The sequence below is a fragment of the Drosophila montana genome, unplaced genomic scaffold (assembly GCF_035044405.1).
Source record: "Drosophila montana isolate Dmon_TW-CO22-7 unplaced genomic scaffold, ASM3504440v1 contig_1417_1, whole genome shotgun sequence".
Taxonomy (NCBI): Eukaryota; Metazoa; Arthropoda; class Insecta; order Diptera; family Drosophilidae; genus Drosophila; species Drosophila montana.
Genome location: NW_026996370.1, coordinates 28,642 through 42,677, shown reverse-complemented (window position 1 = coordinate 42,677; position 14,036 = coordinate 28,642). Strand labels below are relative to the sequence as shown.

At 40.5% G+C, this 14,036-nt stretch overlaps 1 protein-coding gene across 2 annotated transcripts in view; it reads left to right on the top strand.

The window, feature by feature from the left end:
* Positions 1 to 14,036, top strand: part of LOC135429956 (ecdysone-induced protein 78C-like) — a 50,325-nt gene that overhangs the window by 20,820 nt on the left and 15,469 nt on the right. Inside the window, exon 1 of one of the 2 annotated variants that reach the window (XM_064684473.1) lies at positions 6,258 to 6,988. The exons of the other annotated variant lie outside the window; for it this stretch is intronic. The gene's annotated coding sequence lies outside the window, so the exon portion shown is untranslated. Of the gene's footprint in view, positions 1 to 6,257; positions 6,989 to 14,036 lie in introns of those variants that run through there. 2 annotated transcript variants of the gene reach the window in all.

The following is a 14,036-nucleotide window of genomic DNA, read 5'->3' as shown; positions in this document are numbered from 1 at the left end:
GTTGTTGTGCTTTATTTATAAACATTTAGCATTTCAAATATTGGCGACAATTGGCGTGAAATGCCAAGTTAAGTAAACATAAATGAAAAGCCACAAAATAAATAAAAGATATGTAAACAAATGTGGACGCAGCAATAAATACATTGTGAAGACCTGCAGCAGCAGCAGCACCTGTTGCAGTTGCATGTGCCACGCCCATACAGCTGTCTTGCAACATTCTAGCAGCTAATTGCTGCTGTTGCTGTAATTTATGTAATTTGCCTGCGCGCCTCACTTTGTCATTGTTGCTGTCGCCTGTTGCTGTCGTCTGTTGCTGTTGCTGCCGCGTTACGCATGCGCGCGCCTCGCAGCAACATCGCAATTAACTCGCTCGCTTGCTGCACTTCTCTGGCAATTGTCGTTGTTAACGTTGTCGTTGTCGTTGTCTATTTGTTGTTGAATTAACACTTTGTCGCTGCGCAAAAATTCGCAAGAAAACTGCCAGAGTAAACAAACGAGCGACGTCGCGACGTCAACAACAGATTTTTGCACATATTTTCGGCTGACAAAAGAGCTCAAAGAATATGTGAAAAATATAAAAAAATTATAATAATTGTTATAACAATTGTGAACTGCAGCCGCAAAGTTCAATGCACAAAATGTTGCAAAGTTTTGTGCACAGCAGCAACAGTTGCTGTTGTTGTTGCTGTCGTATGAATAATCGTATTTGTTCTTGCCAATAAAAAAAGAAGCAAAAAAAATTCTTGTTATCGCTGCTGCTGCTGTAAAATTTACACATTTCTGCATCAATTGCAAATTTATTTGCCCAAAAATGAGTCAACGGGCGGAATTCAAGGCAGGTCGTTTGCCTTTTTTTTTTATATTTTGGGGTAACTTTCCACACGGCGTATGCGTAATTTGTGTGCACTCTGCTCAAATAGCCAAAAAATCACAAAGCACAGCGCACTTTTTACGCTCGAAAGAAGCGCCAAAAAAAAAACAAAAAACAAAAAGAGAAAATGTCACAGAAATTGTCATTGTCTGATAAATGAGCTGCCTTCACACCTTGAGGCTTACCTGGGCAGGCAGCTGCCGGCATTTGGGCCTAATGAGTCGCATAGCCAAAGTTCTTTGTGCCTGGCAATGAGTTTTAGCTGCTGTCAGCTAAAAGTGGGCCATGTCACATGTGCAGCAATTTGGGGGCAAGTTTCGTTGGCAAAAGGTTGCTGCTCCGAGTTGGGCTTGGGTCGAAGTTTGGGCACAACTGACAGATCAATTAGAAGAAGAGTTGTGGCACCAACTCTTCCTCTGCTTTAATGCGAGAGAATGTTTAAAATAATTGATTAAGTAGGGCAGCTCCCGTCTCAGAGTCTGTGTACCCGGCTGGACTACTTAGCAAATTGATTATAATCTTTATAATTATCATTTGGAAAAGATATAGTTACAAAAATCAAAGCTTCTTTGTGGAGTGTATTATTAAGTTAGTCACAGAAGAAAACATCCCCGACCCCATAAAGTATATATATTCTAGATCAGCGTCAACATCTCAGTTGATATAGCCCTGTCCGTCCATCCGTCCGTCTGTTTCTATGTGAACTAGACTCTCAGTTTAAAAGAAATCCTCTTGATGCTTTGCATAGGTTTATCCGTGTGCTGAAAATATGCTCACTTTCTTGTTGTTAAATAAGACAATACCATGCCCTGCTATTATTTATTTTCCTAAGTTTAGACGCTGTCACTTAGAAAATAGGGTTCAAATATATCTAAAAGCTCTGCTGCTTGACTTTCTGCATTCTGAAATTTTTGTTATTAAGTTTATAACATTTGTTGGCAATTATTTACTTTATATTGTTTTTCATTGGCAATTATTGCTGGCAACATTTGTTAACTTTTTGGTTAACTTAAAAATTACAAAATAAATTCCAGCTGTTTTTTTTGGCAATCAAAAATTGTTATATAGCAAACTTATATGCTATTAGAGGGTATCATAATTCGGTCAGAAAATGAGAGATGCATTCCAGCTCTGAAGCTATCTTCATAAGACTGGGCAAAGCTCCAACTTTTCCGCTGCAGAGATTTGTCTGACTATATCATAATAGTAGAGAATAATCGATCGCAAATTGAGCTCTTGTATTAAAAACTCATTAGTTTTCTTCTTAATCTAATTCAGACTAAGATATCAGCAACTTGAATTGGCTTATAATTTATTTAAGTTTAACAAAGCAGCTGTCCTTTTACTTAGCCTATAACACCTTTCCCCTTTGCCGTAATATACCCCACTCCAAGCCTTGCGACAGTTAACGCAATTATCGATTGCAGCTAAACAAATACTTGGCCAAAACGGCAGCGATGCATTTCTCCAATTAGCGCACACAATTTAATGACATGTCCATTGATAAATTATCGGGAAAATTGTCGCCCACGTTGACTTCGTCCCTATTGTTGTTGTTGTCGTAGGGTATTAGAGGTCGCCGTGGCCGGGCCCGTGGCTGGGTGTTGAGGCAGACAATGGCAGTCGCTGCGACTCGAGCGTTGACTTCTAAATGTCAATCACAGTACAGTACGCTAAGCCATAACACAGCCCAACCCACCCGCCAATCGCAACCATGCCCCACCCCGCCCCTGCCCCCTGCCGCGCTGCGCATGCAACGCGCGCTGCATACAAATTTTCTTAGTAAATATCATACAAATACGTATATGCAAAAAAAAAATAATATAAATGTGAAGCACTTACTAAACGCAACAAACAAAAACAAATCACGGCAGCGCTGAATAAATAAAATAAATAAGTTTATAAAATTAGCCAAGGCATTGCAAAGCGTGTTGTTGTCGTTGTTGTTGCTGTTGTTGTTGTCGTTGTTGTCGTTGTTGTTGCTGTTGTTGTTGCTGTTGTTGTTGTCGCGGCTAGTGCAAAAGTAAATGATTATGATGCGTTGCCATTCGCCGTATAAATGCATGCTGCTGCGTATACTTAATAGTTGACGAGTCATCGCAGCAACAACAACAACAACAACAACAGCAGCAACAACACGCAGTACGTTGACAATTGCACCCGCCTTGGGGTTCAATGGCCAGCGGGCGTTGCACGCATTTTTCTTGACGCTTCCGCGATTCTGCGTGCTTCAAAGTCGACTTTTATCAGCGACGGCAACTGCTTTGATAAAGCTGCCAATTGCAACAGTTGCTGCTGCTGCTGCTGCTGCTGTCGTTGTTGTTGCTGCCACTTCACGCGTCGTTTGCTCGCGCATCTTGCGAATTGTTGGGCAAGGCGCCACCCGGAAAACATAACGCATTTCCATTATGCAGCCAAAAGTGATTGGCCACACATTATGCGAAAAACATAAATTGACCAAAGCGACTGGCAGCAGTTGCCGTTGCCGTTGCCGTTGCAGTTGCCGCCGGGTTTCAGCAGTCAGCAGTTGATTGAGGCAACAACTTGTTCGCAGAGAGAGAGAGAGTGTGGCATAGTTATATAACTAGCGAGGTTTATTGTCAAAGTTATTATATGCAATAGGGGATAGGGGGTTACTATATGGAGTAGGGGTATTCACAGCTGCTGCGTCTGCTCGAGCGGAGTTCATATACGATGTATATTCCCTAGGCCCGGGTATCTATTTATTTATGCATTAATTTTCAATAGTTATTACACAAATATATCTAAAATAACCACAACAAAATCTAGGTTATATAGTAAGTTTTTTTAACGATACGATGTGAACATTTCATAAATGTGGCAAGTGGAATGGAAGTTAGTATATAGACTATAATCATAAATATATATATTTATATATACCCACACATTTAGCTTTATCTAGTGCTCAAAATTCAACTTAAAAGAAACACTTCAATATGCCGTAGCTGAACTGTGTCTATTTCTTCCAATTTGCCCAGCACTTGAGTTGCACTTTGAGTGAGTGCATCTATTTGATTGCAACAAATTTGCAATTGCAACAAAGCAACAGCGAAAAACAGAGAGAAAAACAAAGCATATCAGTTGAGATTTGCACAGATCAAAGTGCGGGCAGGCAAGCGAAGCGTTTAAGTTATGCGGTTGCACATGCAACAAAAATGAGGAAGCAACTCAAAATGCAAGCAGACATGATTGCAACAGCAACAGCAACAAGCGCTGCTGTTGCTGCTGCTGCTGCCAACGCACGAATCAGTGAAGCGTTTGATTTTTACCAGAAATGCGAAAACACCCAACAGCAACAACAGCAACAACGACAACAACAACAACAACTGCAACTTACGAGTGGCGGCAATGCCAAAGCAGACGCTTCACTTGCAACTGCCGCAGCAGCAGCCGCGGCAGCAGCAGCAGCAGCTGAGACGCTGGCTAACAAGCTGTACCTCAGCTTTGGCCAGTTGCCTGCCTGTCTTCAATTAACACGCCGCTTCGTTAAGTGATGTGGCACGTTGTTGTTGCTGCTGCTGCTGTTGTGTGGCATTTCCCTTTAGCAGCGGTGGCAGCAGCACAGAATGCGTTGACCTTTTGCCGCTGTGCTCTCAAGTGTGGCCACGGCGGCAAACACTTTGACAGACTTGTTGAAACACCTCCGGCTACGGCTGCGGCTGCGGCTGCGGCTGCGGCTCTTGCTACATGCTTGTTGCATGCACCAATGCTGGCCGTTTGATTTAACTGCTTAATCAAGTGGAGTTGAAGTTGATGTTGCATGTTCAATTGCAGTTGATCTGCTGGTCAGCGCTGTCATAAGCACAACTTTATATAAGTATCTACAACTGCTCATCATCATCAGCAACAACAACATCATCATCATCAGCAACAACATCATCATCATCAGCAGCAGCAACATGATTATGCTGCTCATTTGCAGCGGTGATCGATGAGTGTCTTCCTGCTGCTTTGTGTTGCAAGCTGCTACTAAATTAAATCAAAGCTGGCAGCGTGTTAAAACGTGCCCGACATGCCGCCAGCTCGCTGAGGAAATCAGCACTTGAGACGCGTGCCCCTCGTGCCCCTTGTGCCCCTTGTGCCGCGCTGCACCCTATTCCATGCCCATTTTGTTGCATGTTGCGTGCTGCAAATTAGTTGCAGGCATAGCTGGGCTGGCAACCCAATAACGGGCCCGCATTTGCGCCCAAGTTTGGCCACAATTCTTTTATAATTTCGTGGGCGTGGGCGTGGCGCCTTGGCACCATTTGGACCGAAAACTGCATTGTAAGTTTTTGATCAAAAACTAAAATCTGTAATTGGGCGTGTTTTACGGTAACTGTACAAGGGCCGCGGCAACTTGTTTTTTAAGTGAGTAAAATTATTAAAACGATAACAAAATATTTAGTTTAGTTTAACTTCAATTTCCTTCACTTTTTCATAGCATCTATTTAGTTATCTTTACTTTTTATTACATGTTGCGTTTTGTTTTTGGGGCAAGCAAAAAACAAGCGACAGCAAAATTGGCAACTGTCAGCGGAAAACTGTCAAGCGACTTATCCTGTTTCCTTGAGGCATGCAACTTGATCAAAAAGTGCATACAAAGCTGACATGAAAAGTTACTTCCTTATTGCCAATACTCACACACACACACACATACACACACATGTACATCTAAGCCGTCATCTAAATCAAGGCTTATGTAACTGCAAGCAGTCGCCATGTTTGAGCCGCAACGTTTCATTTTTTTGTTGCTGTTGGTGGCTGTTGCAAATTGTAAAACGTGCCGCCGGCCACGTTGCCAAATGTGCAGCAGCCGCAGTTGCAGCTTCAAAATGCAAATGCATCTAACACCGGTTGGGCAGCTTTTTGTTGCAATCTCACGGATGCAAAACACACACATATAAACACACACACACACACACTGGCAGCTAAATCTCGTTACTCAATTTCAATTGGCTTGCAGTCGCTGTCGACGTCGACGCCGCTGCTGACTGCAACGTTTCCTGCTGCATTTGAAAGTTCTGCAATCAAAAAAAGCTCGCTCTCCCGCTTGCACGCGCTCTCGCCTGCACTCTCTCTCCCTCTCTCTCAGCTCTGAACAGCTTTGACAGACTCTCCCTCTCTCAGTGCCTGCTGCTCTTTGCACTTCTTTGTTTTGCTTCTCATATTCTTGGAGTGCTGTTGCTGCTGTTGCTGCTGTTGCTGCTGCTGCTGCGGCTGCTGCTGCTGTAAAAGCTTTGCGTCGACGTCGCTGAAGCAGCGGCCGCTATTCGTTCGCGTCGCTTCGCTGTCGTTCGTTTGCTCGTTTACAGTTGTCTCTCGTTGCTTGAAGCGCGCGGCACGCGAACGCTCCCCAAAGCGAACACAACAACAAGCGCTGCTCGCAGCTCGATTTCGATTTCGCGTTCGTTTTGTGTATTTATCAAAAAAGAAAAAAAAGTCAGAAAAGAAGAAGAATGTTTTGTAGGCTCGTCAGCAAAATCAACGGAAAAAGTTTGTAACTTAAAAAGTGCGTTAAAGAGTTCAATACACACACACACACACACACACACATATATATATACTTGCAACAATTGATGCGTCCCAGAGCTCGCCACAGTGTGTTGCATAAATTGCTCGCGGGCATTGTGATTTGAATTTCAAAATCAAGTTGAAGTCGCGGACCGTTGAGGCCTGCCGCTGCCGCTGCCACTGCCGCTGCCGCTGCCGCTGCTGCTGCTGCAGTGTGTGGAAGAGAGTTCCCCAATTCCAGCTGCCGCCGAAGTGACAGTGAAAAAGTCACCAGAGAAAAGGAAAATATAAAAATAAAGCATACAACACAAAAAAAAAAAACAAAACCAAAGCAGAGCAGTGAAATTAAAGCAGAAGAGGCAAAAGTGTTGCCCTTAAGTGAAGTTTCTGAAATCAACACGAGACAAACAACAACAACAACAACAAGAGCAGCCGCTATAAAATTAACAAAAAGCCATCGAACGGCGCTCAAAAACAATAACAACAACAACAACAACAGTAAAATTGAGGCGAAAAGGCAGCGCCTATTTTTGGACAGCAGCAGCCGCTCGAAGCTAGCGGCAGGACGGGCGCAGGCATTTCTGAGCTGCTCCCAATTGAATGGTAAATTGAATTCTACTTCTTTTCTTGCTGTTGTCTTTCGCATTTCCTTTTGCACTCGCCACACTCTCTCTCTCTCTCCCTCTCTGCCCCTCCCTCTCTCGCTCCCAAGGCATAAATAATTCAGTCTTACGCGTCGTATGCTTAATATTAATGTAATCAGCCAAAATCAAGCAGCACACACACACTCACACACACACACACATACACGTATCGCTTACTCCTTCACTCACACACAATTTGCAGGTTCATTCACATTGACACACCACAAAACGGCCTGCAACTTCCTGTCTGTCGCTTTGTTATTGTTGTTGTTGCTGCTGCTGCTGTTGCATTTTACTTCCTACATTTTCCGTACCAAAAAAAAAAAGACAAAAAATCAAAAAAATAAAATAAAATGAAATAAAAAAAGTAAATAAAAAACTGGTTTAGTTCAACACACGGCGACTATTGCAAAACTGGTTGCAATTATTGCTACTGCTGCTGCTGCTGCTGCTTTGATTTTGCTGCTGCGGCTGCTTCGGTTGCTTCTTTGGCCAATTGATTTGTGCCCAGTTAGGCTCGCTTAGCATTTGCATTCCGGTTTAGGGCGCATCTTCGGCTCTAATCAGAGCCGGAAACATAAAAATTGCTGCCTCGTTTGCCTTTTCAAATGTCCAGCTATGAAAATGGCCAACAAGCTGTTGGCCAACAGGTGCAACACCTGCCGCAGCCGCAACATCAACTCAATAGAGTGGCATTCGGTTGCGATCATAGAAGGATGTCAGGCAACTATTTGCAGCTGCTGAGTGCCACGTTTCGTAATCTCTGTGCAAGTGCGTACCACAACTCACATTTAGATACATGGAAACAAAGCACGACTATTTAATACTCTATAGAATATTCTACAATAGTCTTTGGCATAAAAGTATAACTATATCTTACTAGAAAAACAGAGTTTTTTTCTAGAAGACGTTTTCGAGTTCTCTTCATAGAAATACTAAAACATAAAACTAGCTTGAGCTTAAATTTTTGGATGTTTAGGCTTTCAATATGGGTTAAAAAGAATTATGCAAAGGAAATTTCTTCTTGTTATTTCTCTTGAAAAGTTGTTTACTTAAAAGAAATTTACAATTTTTATAATTATTTCAAATATGTTTAAAATATATTTAATATATTCATATATATTTATTTTCGCCCTACCTTTTAAAATATATTTACCAGAAATTTAGTGTATATACTTAAGCTTCAAGAAAAACTTTAGATCTTTTAAGCAATTAACTATTTATGTATTCAAACTAACTCGCCCTTGATTTGTGCCTATTAACTAATTGTTGCACCAACAACTTTTACTATAACTTTCGTCTTAGACATTCTCCGTTGTGATTGAATATACCCCATTCTTAGCCAGCTGTATAGGGTATCTAGAAAATCGCTATGAATAAATTAGCTTCCATTATGTTGAACACATGTACATAGATCGTTTAACCAACGAATATTCACATTAAATAGTTGACAAATTGGCAACAAAAATGGCAAATACACACACACACACGCACACACACACACACACACGCACACACACACGCACTTGCTTCGTTTGTTTGTTTGCCGAGTTCATTAACATCAAAATTCGTCCTTGTGCGGCCAAGTCAAGAAAAAAAAAACGAGCCAAAGCAAATTGCAAATATAAATAAATGAATAAATAAATTATATGCAACAACAAAATAGACAACTTAGTTAGTCGCAGGCAGCGCTTAGAATGTGCCCGTTGCGCCCAAGGATAACGGAGCGGAGCACGTGTGCGCACAAATGTATCTGTAACGCATTTGTATCTGTATCTGAATCTGTATCTGAGTGCCTGTATCTGCAAGTTACCTACATCCTTGCCTGCAACTGTTGCCAAAATATGATGTCTGAATATTTTTGTATCTTTACCTGCATTCGCATCTGTATGCGTGTGTGTATTGTATTATTCGTCCTATCTTTAACTATATTTGCATCTGCGCACGTGTCTTCAAATTATTTGTATCTATTTGTATTATTATTTGTATCTTTCGACCTCTATTTGAATATCTATATCTGTAGTTTTTTTATCTATATCTGTAAATATACATTTAATTTTACCCACATCAGTATTTGTATCTGAGTATCTTTACTCGAGTATTTGAGTATTTCAGATATAGGTATATATAATTTTATCTACAAACGTATCTAAATGTAATGTATCTATATTTGCGTATCTTTATCAGTAACTAAGTATCTGCATCGTTATTTGTATCCGTATCTGACTATTTGAATATCTGTAATCGTAGCTGTATCTACAAACAGTTGTATCAGTAGAAATGTATCTACATATATTTATAGCTAAGTATCTGTTGTGTATTTGAGTTCCCGTATCTGTCTCTTTACACAGATATGTATGTGCATCTTTATCTGTATCTGTATCTATACATGTAACTGTATCTTTATCTAAAAGTTTTGGCTTGGCGACAGAATCGAACGGCTCGCCTGCCCCGGCTGGCCTGTATCTGTATCTGTATCTGTATGCGTGTGCGTGTGTGTGTGTGTGTGTGTATGTATGCCAGAAAGCAACTCAACTACAAAAACATGCTCGTAAATAATCATCATCTTCATTATTATTATTATTATAATCATTATGATCATCGCGTAATCATCATAGAGCAGACTGGCAGCCAGTCGAGCCAAACGCTTAGCTCGCAACGGTATTCGTTGTAAAAACGCGGCCAATAAACTGAATGCGGTGCGGTTCAAGGTTTGGCCAAAGCCAAAACGAAACTAAAGCAACAACAACAACAACAACAACAGCAACAACAGCAGCAACAACAACAAACAATAGCGAACGAATGACGAACGCGCGCCGCAGCCAAATGAATAACAATTAAATCTCACAAAAGGCATGAAATCATCTGCCGAGCGCTAAAGACTAACAAAGCAAATGGCAAAAGCAAAAACTAAAACTAAACAACAACAACAACAACAACAACAAAATAAAACTAGCACAAAGTCGAGCTGTAGTTAATGTATCCATGAGATACTTCTAGCAGCTGAGCTCAAAGCTCATTGACCAAAACAGTCACTGCCCCAGTACCCGGTACCCAGTCGCCATTATCCGAGTCGCCAGTCTCCAGTCTCCAATCTTCAATCTTCAATCTTTGAAGTTTGCTTTAAAACTTACCGTTAAGCTCAACTCGAGGCGGCCCATTAACAGTTAAGCGGGCCAATTACCCAGCCGGATAATTGCTTAAGTATGCCCAAGGGGAGGGGGGGGAGGGAGGGTGTTGGGTGGAGTGCTCCAATCGATGCTGCTCTAACGCATCATTCCCATGTCCAGGCACGTCAATCAGCTGCTCATCAATTGGCCAGCTCGCAGGCGGCGCTGTGGCAAGGGAGGGGCTGGCTGCAAGTTCTGCGTGCCGCAATTCTATGGCTGCCTCTTGCCTCCTCTCATGTGGTTGCACACATTTCTACTTTATTACAAAATTGACCCACATATTTGTTGTTGTTTACTATATATATTGTTTTTTTTTTTTTGTTTTGCGCTACAAGCGAGTGGCCATTATACAGATACAGATACAGAAACAGAAACAGATACAGATACAGAAACAGAAACAGATACAGATACTTTCTGTGTGTATGTGTGTGTATCTGCTGTTATTTATTCATTATTATTATTATTTTAGTTATTTTTGTTGGCTCACATTTTTGTCTTCTCGTTCGCTTTAATCGGCAATTTTTTTTGTCTTCATTTTCTGCCTGCTTTTTATTTTGTTTTTTTTCGGTTCACATGACAAAAAAAAAAAAGAGAGAAAAAAAAATACTTGAAGTGTGTTTCGTGACATTAATGAACTTATATGGACTGGACAATTTAGATTTGATGTGTCAACAATTCATTTGGGCTTGTGTGTGTATCTTTCAGATGGGCTATGCACTCACCAAATTGTATTGATTATGTGTGCGTGTGTGTGTTGGTAAAGGGTGTGGTCTAGTGTTGAGCAATTAATTGACAAACATTACTCTGCGCCCAAAACAAAGATAAAAGTAAATTAAGAAATACCTTAGAGCTAATGTCGCTCAAGAATGTGCACTAACTTTGAAATATGCTGCCCTAACATGCTCTAGATAACATTCTGTTAATCATAATAACAGAACTTTCTGTTAACAGCACCCATTAGTTTTAGATACGATACGGAATATGATGATGATTTATTTTGTTAAGTACAGATCTTAACAAAAACATATTTATGAATGTACAAAGATTCATTATTTTAGGTTCTGTTCTGTGAAACTTGGTTGAAACCTTGTTCTATATTTTAAAAAATAATATGAAACAAAGCCAATATTATTTTGTTTAAAAAAAAGGAGCTAAATAAGATTCTTAAAGGAAATTGGCATTTACTAAATATGGTTAATACATAAATAATTGGCTGCAAAGTTATTTATAATTTGGGCCAGAGTCCTTAAACGTTTCTTGTTATGTGGTTTTTTGTTGAATAACTGGTTTCGTTGAGGGTTTGGCTTATGGTACAACAATTTATGGGGACTCGGGGTTTTAACTGCTGGTTCATAATAACATACTTAGCAGATCTTAGTATGGGCTGTTGAGATATAAAAGAAAATTCGTTTATGCGAATTATATAGAGTACAGTACAGAATGTGTCAAGATAAATTATTGAGTCCTATTAAGTTAAACCAGCTAAGTTCATATAATATTTACACAAGCCCAGTATATTATAATATTCTACGGATAACATGCTGTAAATAACATTCCTTTGGTCACGATAACATATATCGCAAATCATAACATTCTGTTGATCATGATAACATATATCGCAAATCATAACATTCTGTTGATTAATTTGGTAAATGTTAAGATGGGCTGTTAAGATTTAAATGAAGATTAGTTTAGTACAGAAAGTCTCAAGATTTCTTATTGATTTCTATTAAGATAAACCATCTTAGTAAATATATTTTTTACCCAAATCAAGGATTTTTCCGAAATGCATTGCAATTTGAAATTCTTAAAAATTTGTGAAGCGTATTAGAGTCGTGGCCCGCATTGAAACATTATAATTGACATTTTTGGGCCAAGAATATACCGCAAACTGTTTTAGTTTCGGCTTTGAGTTTTTATTTTTTTTGCTTCTCTGCTTGGTCATGCTTGGCTGCAGATACAAAGAAAAGAGCTATAGATACAGATACAGAGACAGATACAGATACAGATAGAGATATGTGCTGCAAATGCAGTTAGCAAAGAGTGACCTCCAAATTGAATAGAATCAAAATGTGAGAGACGGAAAAAAACACAGACACCTCCAAGTCGCCACAATGTGTGGCAAGGTGCAGGCGACCATAACCACAATGCAACCGCAGCGCTGATGATGATTAAGAAACAGAGCTCTTAACTGCAGCTCATAATGTGTCTGTCTGTGTGTGTGTGTGTGTGTACTTAGTGTGCGTCGCTTCTATGTGGCTGTCAAAGACGTTGACGATCCACTCGAAGCGAAACGGACAACATACCAAAGGGACAGTAAGGTCAAAAGCTGACCAAAGAGCGGAGGACTTGGCCTGCGGAGGTGCTGCAGTATCGGGGACTTGGCCTCTTCCTGCGGAGAGCGCCTTTTAATACGCCTTTTTATTGCAAAACGTATTTAAATGTGACACAGGTGGTGATTGGACTGAATTAGTAAGTGGCACGGGAGGGCGGCCAGAGCGGAGCTTAAGTGGACAGGTAGCTAAGGCCAAAGACGGAGACGGCGACGACGACGACGACGTCGGCTCAGTTGATGGGCCTGTTAAATGCTGTTGATGGCCGCTGTTGCTGTTGTTGATGAGACATGCGATAAAAATAAGTGTTGTTGTTGCTGTTGCTGTTGCTGCTGCTGCTGCTTGGCTAATGACTGTGCCCAAAAATGCAGAAGACAAGTTTCAAAGTAGGTTAAATGCTGTGTGTTAGCTAGCGGAAAGTCGCTTTCGTATGTTAAACTTGAGAAAATTTAACACAAATATGAACAACGATGCGACAGCACTATAAACCTAAAGGCAGCCACGCCCATAGTCGTGGCGGAGCATTGTCAAACGCTTTTATCACAGCGTATGCATTTAGAATTCGCAACAAGTTTAAGTTGCGAGCCAGTCTAACGATTGGGTGAAGCGAGTTTTAATTTAGTTAGAATGTTATTGGTTTATCTTTGTTATAAGAAATATCGAACTCTGAAAAGCCTCTCAATTTGCCTCAACGAAACTATTGCATTTAAAATACAGTGCAATGGAGTCATACATAAAAGAAATCTTTAAAAAATGATTATTTTCCGCTAATTGGAGCTCACACTGAAAGGTCATAATAGTTGAGAACAACATATTTGCATTAACTCATTTGTTTTTTTATGTTCTGTGACTAAAACTTACTTTGTCTCACAGTCGCTAATTCGCTCCCTTTATTCTTCTCCCTTTTGCTCTAGCTTTTTTAATTTTTTTTGTTTTTTTCTCTCTCTCGCTCCCTCTCTCTCTCTCGCTCTCTCATTCACTCTACCTTTCGTCCGGTATATATCTCAACTTACCCACATACACACACACACACTAGCATTGCCTAGCTCGTAAATATCGCCCCTCTATGCGATTCTCATGAATTCGAGTAAGCCTTACAGACTTTGGTGTTTTTCTTGGTAATATTAAATAGTGATTTTTTTTGTGATTTTATTTGTGAGTTCTTATGTGTGAATACATGTTAGGAGGAATTAATGTAAATGCATAGAATACATATACACAGTTCCTGGTTAGGCACTCTTTTTACCATATATATACGCACATATATATACTTATATCTACATGCATAGGTGTATTTAGGTACTGCACAAATTTGAATTCCTTGCGAAGTGGCAAGCCCTTAAGCTAATGTGTGCCCATTTCACATTTATGCGTAACTGCGCTTATGCTACGCCTCAGCTCATTAGCAAACGCCAGACGCAGGGGACAAAGAAGGTAGGACAAACGCTCAGTTAACAAAGAGCGAGAGCGTCGGATGGGAGTGGAGGGAGGGCGAGTAAGCACT